Source organism: Equus caballus, chromosome 3 (assembly GCF_041296265.1).
Source record: "Equus caballus isolate H_3958 breed thoroughbred chromosome 3, TB-T2T, whole genome shotgun sequence".
NCBI classification, from domain to species: domain Eukaryota; kingdom Metazoa; phylum Chordata; class Mammalia; order Perissodactyla; family Equidae; genus Equus; species Equus caballus.
In genome coordinates this window covers 77,255,824-77,272,999 of record NC_091686.1, presented here as the reverse complement: position 1 = coordinate 77,272,999, position 17,176 = coordinate 77,255,824, and the positions used below count along the sequence as shown (strand labels likewise).

General features: G+C 33.6%; 1 long non-coding RNA gene across 1 annotated transcript in view; it reads left to right on the top strand.

Annotated features, from left to right (window-relative positions):
• The window catches only part of LOC138923468 (uncharacterized), a 35,228-nt gene extending 19,018 nt beyond the window's left edge, over nt 1-16,210 (top strand). The window contains exon 2 of the long non-coding RNA XR_011437114.1: nt 15,954-16,210. This is a non-coding gene — a long non-coding RNA (uncharacterized lncRNA). The remainder of the gene's footprint in view (nt 1-15,953) is intronic.
• The last annotated feature ends 966 nt before the right edge of the window (nt 16,211-17,176 follow it).

Here is a 17,176-nt window from a genome sequence, read left to right as displayed (position 1 = left end):
GCGCCTCTCTCACTGCTCTGGATGTGCGCAGCTGGTACAAAGGCTCACTGCAAAACAAACGCTGAACGGTAATTTTGCTTTCCATCTTTTTTCGTAGAAGGGAAAATCCTCTTCAGATTTCTTTTGGTTAGGGAAAACACATACTACTGCAGTAATTCCTAAAAAGCAGAGCAAGCTAAAGTGAACTTTTGAAAAGCGGGAGATAACTGTATACTCCAGTGTTGAAGATTAGCTACAATAGATATTTTCTGTGTCATCAAGGGCATTCTTAGTTGAAATTTGCATTGTTTTTTATCACTAGGGCCTAGTATTAAGAATGGGTGACTACTCAGAGTTTTGAGCTACTGCTTTGATTTATGGTAAGATCCCACCAATTTTACCCACCTTTTCTTTTCCACTATCTTTGTAATGTCAACACACTGAGGTGACAAATGATATCTTAGTTTTATTATGAAATAGTTTTGATCTTACCTACCCCCTGAAAAAGTCTCAGGAATTCCCAGGAGTTCCAAACCACACTTTGGCAACAGTTGGATTAGAGCAGTAAAACAGAAACGTGAACAGATGAATCATCTTTGCATTCTGAAAACCAGTGTTGAGGGCTTCAGAATAATTGGGGTATATAAGGTTAAAAGACATGTGGTTTGGATTTGCTATCCTTTTATCCAATAAGGAAACCTGTTCTACAGATTCCTGGATTTGGAAATGTCAACAGGAAATGAACCTGCTTTCTGAACAGCCTGAATTTCTTCTGAAATATTTTCTTCATGAATCTTCCTCAGTGAGAATTACCCTAACAGTAACTACAGACTCGGTTAGCCTTTATCCCGAAAGGGAAATGGTTCTCTTCCCCTTGAGAACTCTCTGGAGTTACTCTTTCTGATTGCTCAATACTTTGGAAATCTAAATGCAAAGACCTTAACCAGCATTTTTTTAAAGTACTCATTGCATATATTTTTGAATACGTGAGTGAATGAGGAAAAGAGGTCCTTGTCTTTTTCTTTTCTACCAGTGATGTCATCCATTGCCAGAGTTTCATCCTTGATCTGTCTTCCCGTCTGAAGTCTTGCATTTTCAATCCCTGCTGGAGCTAGGAACCTCAAATTCAACACATGTAAAACGGAACTTATCATCTTCCATCAAAAATAAATCTGAAATGGAGATACTATTTTTGGAAATATGTCAGTTGCTTTTCTCTATTGCAATCCCTTGTGTGTGATTTTCTCTCTCTCTTTTTTTCTTCTTTACAAGAGGTGAACTTAGCCAGCATTTATGGGAAAGATATTAAGGTGCTAAATGGGCAATGACCAAAATTAAACTCTTTATGTGCCTTAATATTATTTTACTATAATAAAAGTTATCATACATGCCAGTATACTCAGGAACTCTGGTTTTTGTAACTATTAAGAGCATCCCCTTTCATTCTCAAGGTATCCCAGAGTGCATGATTAAAGGGTCACCTTACCTATAGGAGACCCCTGAAATTATTTCACGCATGCCCAAGATTTTAGAATCTTCTGTTTATCATCGTGTGGGAAGTTTATTTGAGTAGAGTTTATCATAACTTTGAACTTTATTCTATGCATTCATCCTACCTTGTGAATGGTGAGTCAGTGATAGTACCACTTACAAAATTTCTTTCTCAGATAATATAATTCAGAAAATTATTTCCCCTGGAGACCTCTTTTAGAAATGATGTCCTAAGTCAGGGCAGGAAACATTAAGAAAAATGTAGCCATGTGGATAACACCATATTCTCATGCTGCACTTTGGTTCAGTTTTGAAAGACTCATTTAGATCTCCAATCAAGAATCAGTGGTGTTTCATTTTTAATGTTCATATTTAAATTAATAAATAAGAATGACTTAATTACATTAATTTTTTAAAATTTTTCTGTTATTCCTACTTTCAACATAATTTTGAATAGTACTCATAACTGGAATATTAAAGGAAAGAAGAGTGGCAAACATATGGTCCTTAGAAATGACAGATTTTTATTTTCTAAAAATCAGATGCCAATCGGGAATGACTTAGGCAGTTCTCTTCTGTAGAACCTTAAATTCAACCCATGTGTCTTCTAATTTTGGGGAAAAAAATGACTTGTGATTGACAAAAGACTTCCCCTGCACTATTTTATTTGATCCTCACAGAAATCTTGGAGACAGAGAAAAATAATATCCCTAGTTTTGGAGGAAAAACTAAGATACAAAGAGTCTAGGACACTTTGCTGGGGTCACAGGTGACAGGACTGGAATTTGAATTCATATTTTATTCATTCACTTTTCATCCAGTTATTCAATGGAGATAGTTAATGAAGAGGACTACTGTGTTCCTGCCCCCTTTGTAATGACTTCTACTTTAGACTGAGATGAATATTTGGTTTAGCAGTATGGATTGTTATATATGGAACTTTTAGAATAGAAAATATTGATTTTCATTGAAAATATCTCCAATTAGAAATCAAGAGGGAAAGAGCAAGAAAAATGAAAAGAGGGGTGAAAGGGGGCGTGGGGGGAGAGGGGAGAGAGTGCGTAGCGCAAAGAAGACAGGGGAAGAGAGGAACACTCCTACAGCAAGAACCAATAGTCATTACCACTTCATTACTACCCACTAGAAAGGATATAAATCACGAACAATCCTCTTCCACACGAACAGCATCACAGACTCTTTCAACTCAGAACCCTGTGCAGAGTATCTCGTTATCAGCTCCTTTACCGTGGAGCTACTAAAACTACTAGGCCAAGAATCGTAAAAAAAGATACTATGTTCTTTATTCTCTAATCTCTCTCTACTTTCTGTCTCTGTCTCTGCCTGTCTGTCTGTGTGTCTCTCTTAGTTTGTGTGGACGTTTGTCTAACAGGGGTTTGGAAAAAAAGAAGAAAAAACCTTGTGAGAAGTCTGTCCCATATTTCTTACCCGCTCTTCTTCTTCATCCTTATTTGTGGATATTTTGTTTTGATCTATCTTTTAGTTCATTTATCCTTTTTTTGGCTATCTAATCTAGTGTTAAAATAATCCATTGAGTTATTGATTTAGCTCAAAGTTATTTTATTTTTCAGTTTTTTATGGTTTATAATTTCTAATTCCCTGTTGAAATTCTTAATCAAGTCTTTTAACTCTATGAACCTATTCAGATAGTTATTTTTAAAATTCCTTCTAATAAACCCATTATCTGAGTCATCTGTGGGACTGTTTTTATTGTTTGTGGTTTTATCATTTTCTTACCTGATTATTGTTAATTAAAAGCCAGTCGTTATACGTAAAAGTTGGAGATATATTTGAGGCTGAGGATAGTAGTGTATTCCCCTACTGCAGATTTATGTTTACTTCTGAGAAGCAACCGAGGGAAACAGAATTAATAGTTTCTAATTTCAATAATTGAGATCATTTGAAGCTTATCTCCCGTCTCTAGTCTCTAGAAGGGACAACATCCATTTTTCCCTACTCTTTTGGATCCAACCCCAATAATGATGTGTGTATCGTGGGTTATTAGAAGCCCCCACATATTGGCTAGCCTTGGGCTCAAGTTTACTGCCAGCCTTCTTATACTATCCACATAGCTGCTCAACCTCTGGAAGCTATCCTTTCTACCATCCACACAGGCCCCTAGGGGATAAGTAGTGAAAAATACTAGTTTCTCCTCTCTGAATTCCTTTATTCTTCTGAATCTTGACCGTATAATTTTTCACTTTTTGAAAAAATCTTCCTAAAGCTTTCAATAAGACACATTTTTTTTGTTATTGTTCATATTTTCTAGTTATCTCAGTAGAAGGGTTGGTACAAATTACCTAGTCTAGCTTACTAAAGTCTTTCTTATTGTCTTAAATCTCCTTGTATCAATGATTCACTAAAAACTCAAATATAAAGTTTTATGTGTAACTCATACTAAATAACAGTATTGCACTGGTATTAATATTCCTTTGAAGTACTACTTTTGGAAAGTAATGTATTGCAGTTTTTGGTTATAGATGTGGTGACAGACTGGGTGTATTTGTGGGGTTTTGGGTAGAGGTGATAAAAATGTGTTCTGTGACAGTGGACAATTAATAGGCACCATTGGTTGATTATATTGTTTCTTATTTCAAGAATAGCCTTCAGTCTTTGTATCTTATGAGCTTCAAAGTTTTATCTCACCTAATACCTATGTGAAAGAGTCCTCAAATGTATCATATAGAAATCGTTACTTCATTTATTTCATACTACTTTGTTTTTAACTGTATTTTATTTTTAAGCATTTTTCCCACTTTATTATAATTAGGTAAAAAAATTGTCTTAAGACAAGGAAATATTTTTATCCGTCTTTTTGTCCACACTGCTTAACAGAGCCCTTTTCTCAATTTGTTAAATGAATAAATGAGTGATTTCTACAAGAAGACTGAGAAGGTGTGCTGATTGCTCTAATCTCATAATCAGACATCTAAAATCAAAATAATCCATGCATTTCTGCTCTGAATGCCTGTGTTTTCTTTTCAATCAAAAATTATTTTCTTCTTTTTCTGGTTACATATATAAATAATAGACATTCTTGTTTAACAGTGTTTTGAGAGAGGCTTTGTTTCCAATCACGTATCATGGAAATATTGGAAGCATTTTTTCTGTCCTCTGTTAGACTAATCAGAGATTTGTAACTCCTGCTCTTGTTTTGATGAGAAATCTTAGTAATAAAAAAATCTTATATAGGAAAAATGGCAAATCTAACCATAACATACACGTACTGTATCTAGTATATATTTTTGTGTACTTGTTAAAAGCATGGTTTTGAAATCAGACAGATGTGGGTTCATATTTTAGCTTTGTGAATTCTTTTGAGGAAGTTGTCCAACTATGCATATCTACCTTTTCTTATCTGCAAAAAGGGATTAATAATCGTGCCTACCGCATGCGGCTGTTGTCAGGGTTAAAGTCAATATACAGGCAACATTCTTAGTAGCGCTCCAGGAATAGTGTAAACACTTAATACATGTTAGTATTTAAAAATTTAGCTGATTTAATTTCCAGGTCTATTTCTTCCTCATTCAGCTCCCAGCCTGGGTTTGAAAACCTACTGAAATGTGTGAGAGGTCAAGTTAGTTTCAGGTATCTCTACGGCTCTGCCTTTGCTATGCTCTCAATTTATATGGATAATAGCCAAGATCATAAGAGTTATCATGAAATTCATCAGCCAGCTCTCAGTATTTTACTGTGGTTAGAAAGAATTTATGTGTCAAATTATATTAACTCCTGGTTCACCCAAGATTATCAAAAGTTCTTCAAAGCCAACTGTTTAAAAAGCACTGTGACGTCAGAATGAGCGGAAATGGTCCTGTATAGTGTCAAATTTCAATCCGAGTGTTATAAATGAAATACTACTTCAGTCCTCCTTTTGTGTATTCTTTAGCAAAGTTTTTTAGAGATTATTAATCTTCAAGTTTTGTGATTAAGCATCAGCATGGCATATACTAAGACGCCACTCTTGCATTCAAAAAACCACATTTCCATTTATGTATATTATAAACATATTGATAAACTTTTAGAAAAAGCTGCATCCATATGCTATTGCTATGGTAAATATGAAAATATCTCTTTCTGAATTAAAAATATGATTTTTCTAGTCTAAATCAGTGGTTGTTTGAAAAATCACTTGATATGTATTTTTTTAACTAGTGCCGGAGAGCGAGTTTGATATCAGTTATGGAAAGAAGAAGAGAATTGCATTTGGAAGGTAGTATGCAATCTTAATGAAGAATAATAATAGAACCCACTTACTTGGTCAATTTACTAAGTTAACTGCTGATACATTTTGCAGCTGACTCATCCTGGCAGGACCAGCCAAGAAGCACAACTATTCAAATTCATACAATTTATAGAACAAGTCAAGGTAGACAACTGACAACATTGGTTCTATAAATATTCCTGGCTAAAATCTTATCCTCTACGCTTTGCGGTGCAGAGCTCCAGAAATTCAATTACACATGTGGGCACTTGAACAGACCAAAATAGTTTTCCATCTTTAGGAAAAGAAATTGATCTTTCCAGCAGGTATTCTTTTGTAGACCAGGTGGTTCCTCTTTGGGGAAAGAATATGTTAGGATTATCAAGTTTCATAACAAATGCTTGTCTTGACTTGGTATGCAAATTATATTGCTCTATTTTCAATTGGGTGCACGTAATATGTACATACTAGAAGCTTATCAGATAGTTTAGTCTGAAATGTTATTCATCTTCTCTCAAAACCTAACATTATTAAAGATGTTCATGAAAACATATGAGAAACTTGAATATGGTTGTGAGATGAAGTTTGTAAAAAAACAGGATAAAAATTTTATCATCACAAATGTGTAATTCAAACAAATGAAACTGTATACAAAAAGAGGAAAGCCGTAAAGACATATTTGATATGTCTAAATATAGACATATTTAAATACTTAAAATTAAATATTTTTATGGCAATAGACAGCATAAATGAGTTGCAAATAAAGAAACAGAATGCAAAATTATGACTAATAAAGTCAATATGGATAATATAACAAGAATTCCTTCTAACTGATGAGAAATAAATTGACCTGGGGCCGGCTCCATGGCGGAGTAGTTAAGTTCGTGTGCTCTGCTGCGGCGGCCCAGGGTTCACATCCTAGGCACAGACATGGCACGCTCGTCAGGCCACGTTGAGATGGCTTCTCACATCCCACAACTAGAAGGACCTGAGCTAGGATATACAACTGTGTATGGGGGCGGGTTGGGGAGATAAAGCAGAAAAAAAAAGAAGATTGGCAACAGTTGTTAGCCTAGGTGCAATCTTAAAAACAATAAAAAATAAAATAAATAAATAAATAAATAAAAGAAATTGACCTAAGAGGAAAATAGATAATTGATAAAGATATACTTCAAAATAAATAAAATCACTTTTCTAGTAATATATAAATGTTTATTCAATCTCATTAAATGTCAGGAAAATGGAAATTAAAATAACAATGTAATACAATTTTAACAAATCAAGTTAGGGGGAAAAAAGACAGTAACATCCCTGCTGATAGCACTGTGTGCAGAGATAAGTGCTCCTATACACTTCTGGGGAGAGTGTAAATTGCTATAAACTAACTGGAAAACCATTTGCCAGGCTTAAGGTTCTAACTTGGTGAGAAGATTTTGTCACTACCCCCGTCCCCAAGAGCAAAGGTAAGTGGGTTAAAAATCTTTACACAGATATTTATTTGTGCCGTAGACTCCAGAATTTTTAGCAACTTTCTCCAATTTCAATGATATGCTATAAATTCCTTTTAAAATTTTAAGCATGCACACATTTTTACCCAGAAATGCCACTTGATGGATGCTATTTTCCAAAAAAACTCCATCATTTTTATGTATGTGTATATATATATATATATATATATATATATATATATGCATATGTACATATGTTTATAAATTCACATTCCCACACACATAAATACAAGGATATTTATTGCAAATTGTTTATGGAAGCAAAAATGAGAAAATGTGTATGTTATATGATGTCTGTCATTTGAGAAATTATGTATCTCTCTGTGTCTATATACATGTTTATGTGTGTGTTTATAAATAAGATAACATTTGTAGGAATGTCAAGGAACAATGTAAAAATACTAAATCTCTCTATATCTAATTTACCTATATTTAGATGATTATGTTCACATCTATAAACAAATATATGTAAATATGTATATGGTGGAGATTACATAAAGAAATTAATCCATTATGTATGTGTTACTGGATATCTTTCTTTCAATTTAACAGATGGATATACCTCTTTGTGTATTATCTATTGCTTTTAAAAATCATATGTATGCATAACTTTTAGTTTTATATTTATATAACTTATGGAAAAATGTATAGTATAACTTGAAAGAATGTCAATTAACAATTTAAAAACATGAAACCTCTATTCATTAATCTATATATTATGCTCATATGTACATATATGTATATGTATAAATTATACACACAGATATGTATATATATAAAAATTCATGGTGGTTCTAATTATATACATAAACCATTTCTTATGTAATTTTTTGCACCTTTTATTTAATCAATCGCTACACCTCTATTTTTATCAAATAAGTTAGTAAAAAGATGATGCACATACATATATTTGTATATACACATAAGCAAAGTGTATATCTGTGTGGGGATTAGATACACACACAAATACACGCATATATATACAATAAATGAAGACATGAGCAAACTACTGACAGTGGTGATAGTGAATCCTGGGAATGGACTGAAAGTGTTTCAGGAAAAAGGTTACTAATTTTTTTCCATATGTCTATCATTAGTACTTATAACAATAAGAACGTGTTGATGTATCATTTAAAAAACTGATTAAAGGAAACAAGAGAAAAATGGAAATTACATAATTTGAATTTTTAATAGGTATTTCAATAAGTGAGTTTGCGTATAGGTTTATCTCAGGTCCTATATTAAACTCCCCAGAATCAAATGCTTCCATAGTCATTTGATGACTTTTCAGTTATGTCCAGAGACACATAAGAAATTCTGAACATGAACCAATGTATAAATGGGCTTTGTCCAGGATGCATTTTGTCGACTTGAAATTAGTCAAGTGTAAACTAAATCACAGGCTCAAAGCTGATGCAACTTAGGTAGAGAATGATGCCAGGTCAGAAAAGTCCAGCCGGAAATGTTGCTGAACTTCTATATTCCATGTTAACAAAATACACCTAAGTCAGGAAGTCAAGGCAGCAATTGTAATCCGTAGATCAGAAGACAAATCGATTAATAATAATGATAGTTACCAATGTTTATTTAGTGCTTACTAAGGGCTGAGGACTACATTAAAAACTTTTCAGTAGTTAAACCATTTAATCTTTAGATGGCCTTATGATGTAAATACTATTTATAATCTCATTTTGAATATGAATATTGAAGGAAAGAGTTAAGATGATTGCCCAAGGTCACACAGTAAGTAGGCACAGCTGAAACTCACAGCCAGTGTGACAACTGGCCTTATCTCACCCTCACAACCACCATGTTTTAAAGTTCTGTTCAGTATATTTGTATGGAGATTTTATTTTATCCATAATTTTCCATACTGTGAAATATTTAATTTGAATTTTTCTTTCAAATTATCCATGTTATTTTTTCCAAAAAGAACTCTGAAAATTATTATTGAAGTATTCACTGATGTTTAAAATTAGCAAAATGTTACAAAAATCTTTTGGGGGGGTTTCTATCATTTTAAATATACTGATAAAGTTATAGTAAGTAGTTTACTCATACACAATGGAAACATTAATGATATTAATAATGCTTCTTGAGATACAATTATTACAAATAATTCTGTATTTCTTGATATTTGTCTTTTCATTGCATCTAAAGTGTCTCTGTGGAGTTTTACTCTCAACTGTTATTTTCTTTTGAATTGCAATTGGTTGATTTTCTTTGCAGCCATTATATATAATGACTTTACTTTGATTACATAATTTAAAGATAATAGGTAGGGGCTGGCCCAGTGGCACAGCAGTTAAGTGCACACATTCTGCTTCGGCGGCCCAGGTTAGCCGGTTGGGATCACGGGTGCGAACATGGCACAGCTTCGCAAGCCATGGTGTGGCAGGCATCCCACATAGAAAGAAGAGGAAGATAGGCATAGATGTTAGCTCAGCACCAGTCTTCCTCAGCAAAAAATAGGAGAATTGGCCGCAGATGTTAGCTCAGGGCTAATTTTCCTGAAAACAAACAAATAAACAAACAAAAGATAATAGGTAGAAGTAAAGCCTTTTGGTACCTTCTCCATGCTCTTATCCAACTACTTCTTTGGGAAAAAAGGTAATAAATCAAATATCTGAATATATATAACTGAATGAACAGTTTAACTCTCATTAAGTTCACATTAACTATTTACTCCATATTTATTTTACTTGCAGAAAGAATACTATCATTACGTGTGTTGCTTTTGAGTGTTTTAATACATTTCTGCACTATGTATTTTTACTGGTACCTATCTTCCAATAAAATATATGTTCCATATTAACATCAGCATAAACAAATCACAGCACTTTGAAGAACTTGTGACCAAATACATCATCTTCCCCAATAGATCTTTGGTATTGGCTTACCACATACAAGCACCCATTTCCCCCTTTTTTTTGTACAGAAAATATAGAACATCTTAGGAGCTAATTCAATTGAATTTGAGCTGATTGACTAAATTTTTTAAGTCATTCTGGTTCATTTTCTTGGTAAACCTATTTGATACAAAGTAGAATTTTTGGTACTCTATGAATTACGATTTTGGATTAAGTTTTGGCTCCTGATATCTAAATGGGTCTAATATATCATACTTTTGTTTAAGGTGTAGAGAAATATGGAAATGGTCTTTTTATATGTTGCAAGGTCGAATGTCCAGAGGCCGACATTAAATGATCAGAACTAGGTTTCAATCATTCATTCAAAACATAAAATCATAACCTCAGATTGCAAACAGTTTTTAAACAGTCTTGTTGTTTATAAGTTTTGATATTTAGATAGTAACTTCATGTGTAGGACTGTTAGCCTTTGCACACATCCTCATTCAAACTCAAACAAAAAAGACATCTTCACTGCTGTATTTTTTAAATGCCTTAAATGAAAGTTTATAGACAATCTAACTTAATTTTGACATATTTTTGGTTAGACTTTGGGTTTGAATTTTTATTTTTTTTCTAAAAGAAACTATGGTAATAAATATTTTGCTCAAGTAACTTAAAGCCAAGTAAATATTACTAAATTCACTTGATATACTAAATCAGTTTTTTGATGAAGTAGAAAGTAGGTAAAAAATGTTTTTACTGCACTTAATATGACATAAAGTCCAGTGTCTTGTGTTTTGGAGTATAAATCTATTATAAAAAATCCTTACCTTTCAATGGTGTTTATTGGCTTTTAAAATTATAGTCAGGGGCCGGTCACGTGGCCGAGTGGTTAAGTTCTCACGCTCAGCTGCTGCAGCCCAGGGTTTCGCCAGTTCGGATCCTGGGCGTGGACATGGCACCGCTCGTCAGGCCATGTTGAGGTGGTGTCCCACATGCCACAACTAGTAGGACCTGCAACTAAGATATACAACTATGTATGGGAGGGATTTGGGGAGATAAAGCAGAAAAAAAAAAGATTGGCAACAGTTGTTAGCTCAGGTGCCAATCTTTAAAAAAATATATATATATAGTCAAGTCAATATAATAACATATTTAACTGGGAAATGAAAACAGATGTTAAACACTTTTGGACATTTTCTTCATCCACAATGGTAGTATTTTACCTAGCTCTCATTTTACATAAATACTCATGCTAATTATGTCAAAAAAAGTTTTTTTTAAAGTTTGAAATGAGAATTATTGATAAGACCTTTTGATCATTCTGTAGTTATTATTTGAGTCTTCATTGATTAGAGAATAAATCATATTTAACTTTGTAATGTTCATAAAGGAAGCCATTGACTCTAAATGAATTATTCTTCAATTGTAAAAATAACATAACATCATAGACAAAACAAGGTCAGTGAAGAGGCTAAAATGAGGCAATGTAGTTGTAATAATGAGAAGGAATCAATTTGAAAGCATTTTTGAACTCTAGAGCATTTTTTTTTCTGAAAAGTGAAATTAAGGAAGATGAGGAAGATGAGGGATTCAGGGTTCTAACATGACGACTATAGAGACCAGTGATAGTAATGACCAAAGTTCAAAATATAATGGGTACCAAGAGTAAAAATTCCTGGGTTTACAAAATATTGATGGAAATATATATTACTGGATTTGTGGCAATAGGATGGAGCCTTTATAACTCTCTAATAATATTGTTTTCCTACTGCCAATTCATTGCCATCTGGGTGAATATCCTGAATCTGCTTTCTATTTTGAGGCTTTTTGGTGGGCATGGGGAGGCTAAGTTTAAGAGCCCCTCATTTTACCTTTAAGAGTACCCCATTTTTCTTTGAGAAAATTTCTTTATTGGATATATTTGATGGCTGCTGCCATTTGATCTAATCTAGATCGAAAAAAATGCTCCCATGCTGAAATCTGAATCTTGAACAGAAGGGAAAAATGTTAAGAGTATTTGGTATTTTTTTGTATGGGTCCTTCTTTCTGGTACATGAGTTGCATTGGTTTCTAAGGATTTACTTCACAGTTACCTGTCAAATGTGTGCATTACCAACATTCTTCCAAAAATTGTATTCAAGTTGTGAAAGCATGTTTCGTTTATTGCAGCCAAAAAGAGTAATTGAAACAGCTTGTTTTCAAGCACCAGTGGCTCAAGTTCAGATTCTTACATGGCTGTCAGATTTAACTCACCAAAGGAATTCTAACACTGGACTGTGGGGCTCCTGAAAGATGTGACACGAGTGCCCCCTTTAGAGAAGCATAGGAGAATTTAAATGATACCTTAAAACAATAGTATACTTTAAACATTGTTTTAAGCTATGAAATATTTTAAACATTCAGAAAAGTACAGAGAATGATATGATAATAATATTTTGACTCCCTGTAGAACAATTACATAATCATCCAAATTCAAACTGTGGGGAGGTAATCCTGCCATGGGTCTCTCACTTTGGCACATCTTTGAGCAGTGGCACTGACTGTCTTTGTGCTGTACTATCTTTGTAAGTATATGTTTACAGCAAAAATTCTTAAAAGACCTAGTCTTCATCTCTGTTTGTCTTTGCATTCCTAGCATTTCCATTTGATTCTTTTTTATAGTTTCCATTTCTCTCTTGAAATTACCTATCTAACATTGCATGATATTTATCTTTTCCTTTAGAGCCTTTAACATATTATAATTATTTGAAATTCCCTCTGAAATACTTCCAGCATCTGTGGCATACATGGATCTGGTTCTGATGGTTGATTTGTCTCTTAGAAATATGTTTTTTTCTTGCCCTTTAATAGATCTCATACATTTTTGTTGAAAGCTGGACATCATTTGTAGGACACTAAGTGAAGTGCACAGATGTTATGCCTGGAAATATTTTCCTTCTGTTGTGTCTCTGGTGCAGGGTGTGAGATCATCTAATCTGGAGTTGAGTTAGGTTTGAGGTTTATCGTTTCTGTAGTTATCCTCAGTGCACCACTGGCTTCAAATTCTTCCAGTGATACCTTGTGTTTAGGGTGGGAGATGGTTTACTGGAAGATTTTGTTTTTCTGATGATTGCTCCCCTTTCAACTTTAAGTTTTCTCATTGTACTATTCCTCAGAAAGGATCTGTCTTTCACAAATTTTTACTCAACACTTGCTAAAAGAGGGAGAACTTCTGAGGCATTCTCTGTTGTTCTAATAAAGCCTCTATGTCAGACAGTTTCTGTGTCTTAGGCTCTTGGGGGTGTGGCCTGGTGATTATGAATCCCTCTGGGCATAGCTCTGAACCTGGTGAGTACTTCTTCCTCTCCTCCAGAGTTTGTCTTTTCCCTCTTCCCTTCCACAAGGCAATGGGATTTCACTCATGCACTATAGGAAACGGTGTTTGTTGCTCCTCATTCCGCATATTAAAGTTTTTGTTTTATAGACTAAATAGAAGAGAAGCATCCAGATGAGTTTCTTGTTTTCTGCAAGTACACTTTCGTATTATAAATGTCAAAATGTTTCCTTGCATGCCCTTGTTCACATTTTTACCTAATAATTATTTAACTAGAAGAAAATCAACAATTTGACAATATTTATGATGAAAAGAGTAGATATACTAGTCATTGGCTTGCTCTCTGCTACCAATGAAGTAATTCATGCCTCATCACTTCTACAAATCCACCGTATAATTTCTAAATTATTTTGGGACTTCCTTTTTAATAAGAATGCTGCATGACAAACTGATGCATGACTGTTTCTTGAAATTATATATTAACTGTGGTTATTATTAGTCATTATGACCTCATTATACAGCTGTAATGCCTAAATAGATCTTGTTATAGATGAGGTGTAATGATGATTATGCTGTTTTTAATATGATACTGGAAGAGTCACCTCTCCTCTTCTGCACTGATTAAATGCTGGGTGGCAGATTATAGACATAAATATTTATCATGTTTCTATGAACTTAATTCTTTGCCTTAGGGAAAAGAGACATTAAATCTCCCCAAACTGTCCTTTCTTGCACATATTTTAAATGTAAAAATAAATTTCATCTAATTCTCATGCATCTGATAAGGATCCATATCCAGAGTCACTAGTAAATTGTTGTATTATTTCTAACAAGTCTTGAAGAAAACAAACAAAAGGGAATTCACAATACCACAAGATTTGAAGTTGAGAAACGTTTATCAGCAGCATGGGATATGAACTGTCGTTTGTAGGGAATAGGTGGGATTAGAATCATGTTTAACGCTGAGCAGGTGCTGTAACCAAAAGACAGAATTGTATCTAAATGGCAAGCAGAGTGGTTTTGTTTCCCTTGAGGAGATATAATCATATATAATATTATGTAAAATCATATAAAATTATATAATGATATAATTTGTCTTTACTTCCTATTGTTGCTTCCAATCCATAGGTATTCTTCTTCAGTGTCTGTTGAATCCTTGATTTTACTCTTCCTTTTACATCATATTTGTTATTTTTTTCTTTTCAAAAAATACTTTTCTACATATTCTGTCCTCTCCTCTGTCATTATCTAATATGTCATCTTTTCCCCCCATAAATCCTAAGACAATAGTGAATATTATCGTATTGTAAGTGGAAATTGGAATTGTTTTATCCAATATTTTATTAATAAATTAGAGAATTCTGACTTGTAGATTCTTTCAATATGACTCCTTTCCTCACTCGTTAATACCGATGGCTTCTTATTTGTGTTGCTGTCATAGCTCCTGAGGCTACTGCTATTGTAATAAGAAAAGTCCTCTTCTTTTCACAGTTTGTCTTTGACTGAGACAGTGTAAAATGGCTCTTAGAATGGCACATTTCAGAATTTTATTAATCTCTGCAATACCACAATGAAAGGTAGAGCCCACTACTTCTTCTGCTTCAATTAGTTCCCCAAGGCTGAGCTACACTGATTGGGAGCTTGGGGCACTTCATCTATGGGAAAAGTCCCAATTGAGGGTGAAATATTATATTACATATCTCTTATTGAAAAATAAGAATCAATAAAAAAATTTGGATGTAGAATTTCTCTTGACTGCCTCAATAGTTAGGATATATCTAGCTCATATATATATATTTTTTTTTCTTAGAGACAAGTTTGTTAAGCTGGATAATGCTCTAATCCATCCTCTTGAGTAATCTGCTTTATTCCCCTAGTTCCACTTTCTCTAATGACAGGGGCTAGTTCAGTGTTTCTCAAATTCTTTACACATTAAAACTTCTCTTTAATATCGAAAAATAATTTTGATTTAAATCATGTGTAAGAATAACTGTTCTTAATCCTGTGAATGAGATGCCAAATAATGCAAAAATGTTGTGACTATAATAATATTGTATAACTAGCAAATGATTTATTAATCAATATGGCACCTAAACATATTTTAAAATTATACTACACACGTGTGAAAAACACTTCCATCCTACTGGCAATACTTAGTGTGCTATAATGATCTGTAACACTCCCTTAACTCATGTGGCAAACTTTCAGAGGTCTGATGTACAGAGACTGCTGATGGAGCTAGGAGTTATTTTCAAATAGCTAATAATTCTATTCCATGTTTTCTCCTCTGCACAATGGAGAAACTTGTATCTATCCTAAAAATTTCACAAAATACTGTAAGAATCACATGAAATAATATATACACAATAACAGAAAACTCTGAACATTCCACCAAAAAATAAGCAACTTTACACTCTTTGAATTCATTTTATAAAATATTTTGCACAGTGTTGCTTGCACTGTTTGACGTTGATGATGAAAAATACATTGTGGAGTACTCAGTCTGAGGGTGGAACATTGTTATTTTAGACATATTCAGAAGCAGTAAGGGTCTGTTCAAGATCTTGTTTTCTTCTGTTGAATAGGAGCCAAATGCAAAGATCCTTCTGGAAGTCAGTGGGAGTTCTGAACACAAGCCAGAGCAAGATGAGAAAAACGCAACAAAATGAGAAACTGGCCTGAAGTCAACTGTTTAAAAAATGAAAGAAAAACTTTGTGATATGTTCCCCTAATGGTAGATAATGATATATTATGTTTTAGATGGTTTTCAAAGTGCCTTATTCATTCATTAGTCAGTGCACTTTATAACCTTTGAATGAAATTAAAGTATTGAAGGACTTGTCTTTTGAATTCAATTAACTTTCTTGTGGGTAACACAGGTGCCATTGAGAGACTTTCATGAAAACTCTCTGCCTTTCATGGAACTTTTATGGAAGAGAAGAGGAGCATTAACAAAAGAAGCACATGATCCACATTTCAATTTCTTTTTGCTATTCTAAAATATTTTCCCTGATAGATATTAGGGAAAAAAATTATCTTTCTTACCATTAAACATTCCCTTTCCCAACTTTACTTTTGCTTTGGAAAGCTTGAACTACTCATAGGATTATACAAAAAAAAAAAAAAGGCCTAAATTCTACAGCACTGAATCTTAATTTCAACTATATTTTTCATGTTTGACATTATTATAAGGTGAAATTAAGATGGGGAAGCAGACTGATTTCAATTTTCACCTTATTAGTTTCATAGAACTATTTAAAACTATTTCACACTTGTTATATCTACTTTTCAGGAGGGCATCATATACAAAATTAAGTTCTCAATTCACATTTTCTAGTTGTTCTTCAGCATGAGAGTCATTCTATCATCATCTATGAGCTGCAAGAGTAAACACACTGTGAATCTGCCTTGGCTGTGGATCCCAGGAGCACGTAAGATAGCAGCTACTCATCAGGCATGGCACAGAGAGCTGAAGAAGCATGGCCCAATCTGGGGGAAATATCTAGATTATAAAAGGCTAATCACATGGAAAACTAAATGAGATAGCGGAAGATCTTAAAATACTTTAGAAGTGAAAAAGGAAACAATCTTTAGAATTATTTTTATTTTTTATTTATTTGTTTATTTTTTTTTAGGAAGATTAGCCTGAGCTAACATCTGGTGCCGATCCTCCTCTTTTTGCTGAGGAAGACTGACCCTGAGCTAACATCCATGCCCATCTTCCTCTACTTTATATGTGGGACGCCTACCACAGCATGGCTTGCCAAGCAGTGCCATGTCCACACCCGGGATCCGAACTTGCAAACCC